The following is a 3,575-nucleotide window of genomic DNA, read 5'->3' on the forward strand; positions in this document are numbered from 1 at the left end:
TTCTGTAACAGTCTGAAGCACACTGCTTACTGCTTCATGTTGGTTTTATTGCTCACTGAGATCAAAATAGGATCTTTTAACTGATATTGGATTCTTTATTTTACCAAAGACAGAAACACGTAATCAAATATATAAAGACACTCTGTAGAAATGTCATCGTGGTTTTATTAAAGCACATCAGCTTATAATGGGCAGTGTTTCACAAAAATGTCCAACACAGAGCAGTGCCAGACAAAATGTGCAAAGAGGCAGCCTTCAACAATAGCTTATATAGAGGAAAAGACGTCATTGCATCAACCAATGACTTTGTGATGAATTTTCCAACATGAGGTTACTCCCCTTCTGTCCTGTCCTGAAGSTCAAACAGTAACCACAGGGACAGACTGTATTATCAGTGATATGCATTTTTAAGACCAAGAGGAGGTCAGAACTCTCTGAGCTCAATTATTCAGAGAAGGAAAATTATTTTTCCACCACATAACCACTTTAAATCTGATCAATAACATTAAATCATTGTTATTCCCACTGCAGAATCAGTGCTGATTTGGTGAAACTTTCAAAATGTTCTTTATTCAACTCTTTTATGACTGTCCCAGTTCAGGTAAAAGAAGAGTAACATCAGRGTCTTTCTAAGATTTAATCTTCATTTTCTTGTCTTTCAGGATTGTAACAACGGCCCTCTATATATAAGAAGACGTAGATCTGCTGCGCCCAAAATCAATGCAGCTCCAGCTCTTATCACCATGGCCTGGGGCAAATAGGTACGGTGCCACATTTACACTGAAAGGAAGCCAAAATTAATGTGTTTTTGTTTATAGATAAATAAAAATAAATCTTATTTGCTCCTCAGATAGTTTCCATGGTCATTGACACTGACCTGAAGGCTGCAGCTCTTCAAACTGATCCCTGATTTGACAATTAAAAAGATGAAGAACATGATGACATCACTACATTTCCCAGCCTGTGTGTCAGGACTCCTGGGAAAATTTAGAATAGTTCTACTTCAAAATAATAGAAAACATCCTACAGGAGCAGATTTTAATGAAAAAAACAAAAAACAACATTGTAATTAGTGTAAATGTTCAGTTAAACTATATTTGTTTATAAATACCAGCATGAATTCTGTTTTAAAGGTAAAAACGTTTGTAGTATCAAGTATTTTTGTTTGAGCTATAATTTTTTTCTTTTGCTTTTCTGTCAGTGATTATCAAAACATGAGGAAATCAAAGCAGGTTAATTATTTTCTAAGGGTGTATTGATCAGAGTTTGTCAAACTAAATCAGATTTTATTAKTTTGTTGTGTAAAAGAAAGAAAGTTCTACCTCAGATCCAACATTGTAACAAAACTGTTCACTTTAATCAAATGTGATTTATTTCTTTGTCATCCTGATGAATCTTTCTACATGAACAGTTTATGACATGTTTATGTGTTTCTTACTGTTTGTTCTCTGTCAACTTCAAAATACTAATAAATAAAAGCTGTTGGTAAACTAGAGAATCTGAGTTTGACTTTATTTAAAGGCTTTTCAGACACTGGTGCCTACAACAATCAGACCGTTGTTTTAATATTGTCTTTAAAAACTGTGATGATCAGGAAAATTAACAGACTTTTAATTACTGTTTTGTTATATTGAAATGCATTAATTAAATTAGCATACAGTAATTTCTCTGCACTCTGAGAATCAATCAAGGCCAAAACATGTTTATTAAATCAAATGTTATATCTCATCAGTCTATAAAAACACTTTAATCCAATTCAGTTTATTGATATAGCATCAAGTCACAAATCATCGTCTCAGGGCTCTGTACACAAAGTTCAATCTAAAGAAGAAGCAGGTTGTGTTGAATCGCTTCATCTCCATCCTGAGAGCACACTGGTGTCAGTGGAGAGGAGAAACTGTTTTAACAGGAAGAAACTGTTAGGATCTGTTGTCTTTTGTCTTGTGCTCTGTCCCCCTCTTGTGTTGTTTTTCTCACACTAACAGCTTCCGCCTTTTCATTCCTTCCTGATCATTCTCCCACACCTGATGGCTTTTAAGTATCACCCAGCTGTCACCACTTTCCACCCTGCTGTATTTAAACTAGGACTCCCAGCATTTTCCAGAAACTCCTTCATTTACCAGGACCTTGTCAAATGACAGTAATTTTCATCTCTTAGGGGAGATTAAGGATTACATGTTTGCACACTCTGGTGCCGGTGACTCATAGGTCATGACAGCAATTTGCATCCAGCAATTTGCAACTGAAACTGAGTTCTTTGTTTGTGCTTGACTAGCAAACATCCCCCACACTATTCATTGATAGTTGATTTCACAACTATTCACTATTCATCTGCCATAGCAACTGATCTGATTCTGTAATGTGCTGTAAATGGCCTCATATACATACCAATGGACGCAAAAATGCTAATTCAAACTGTCATTTGACAGTTCCATGGGAACTATAGGTAATGTTGGTCAAATGACAGGGATTTGGGAGTTCTAGTGCCCTTCTCCACCACTTCAGAATCACAATCGTTGTCCTTCACACACAACATCAAAGATGCAACGCAGAACAAAATTTCCAGTTTAGAACATCTGTTCGGGGAAAGACACACATGACAAACATGGGGGAACGAATGAACAGGTCTTGCGCAACACAGTCGCGCTACGTTTTGCAGCTTGGGAAATAAAGAAACAGGAGAGGTGAGTTTAAGAAAAGATCCTCTGATCCTATGTTTACTCAGACACACAGAATCATGAGCACAAAAATAAAAAACAAGCATCCGTCCATTATTTGGTTCTGCCTTGGTTTCCTCCGTGTACTCCTTTTGGTTTTTGTTTTGTTTTATTAAAGTTATTCAACTCTCTCCTCTGAGTCAGTCTGCATTCTGGGTCAGATCCTGCCCTCCCACACCTCACAGAAACCTCCAGCAGAACCAGATGCCTCACAACAAAAAGGTGCTGGGTTCGATCAAGGGGAGGACTGGGGCAACAAAAAACAGCCCGGGAATTTAGTACCTGACTGGGCCACTCAAGGTCCGGGCTGGCAGATGATGTTTGCCAATGCTGGAGGCCGATGGTGGAGGAGGAAACAACAAACGTCCCATGGACGCAGTTAGTACAGGGGACGGGAGGGACATGCCCCCCGCCCCCCCCCCACCCCTGATTTATAGTGACCCTGATCAGTCCCTCCCACTTACCCTGATAGGACGAGAAAAATCCCAGATCAAAACTAATGATGAACTTCTGTTAGTTCGCTAACGCTCCCACAACAGCCCGCTCCCCCCCCCCCCTTCCTTTTTCTCTGTGACACACAAAGTGGTGCAGCACACACATGTGTTTGTTCTTCTAGTCTCATGGGGACTTTGCATTGACTTCCATTTGTTTACCGGTCATTTGTACCGCCTAACCCTGACCCAACAACAGTATTTTCCCCAACAAGGACTGGGCTTTTTTCCCCTTAAGGAACTGAGAGTCCTCACCACCAGGCTGTGCTTACGGGGAAAATGGTCCCCACCAGGTAGCAAAACGCCTGTAGGCACACACACACACACACACACACACACACACACACACCCACACACACACACACAC

The sequence above is a fragment of the Austrofundulus limnaeus genome, unplaced genomic scaffold (genome assembly GCF_001266775.1).
Source record: "Austrofundulus limnaeus strain Quisiro unplaced genomic scaffold, Austrofundulus_limnaeus-1.0 Scaffold230, whole genome shotgun sequence".
Taxonomy (NCBI): domain Eukaryota; kingdom Metazoa; phylum Chordata; class Actinopteri; order Cyprinodontiformes; family Rivulidae; genus Austrofundulus; species Austrofundulus limnaeus.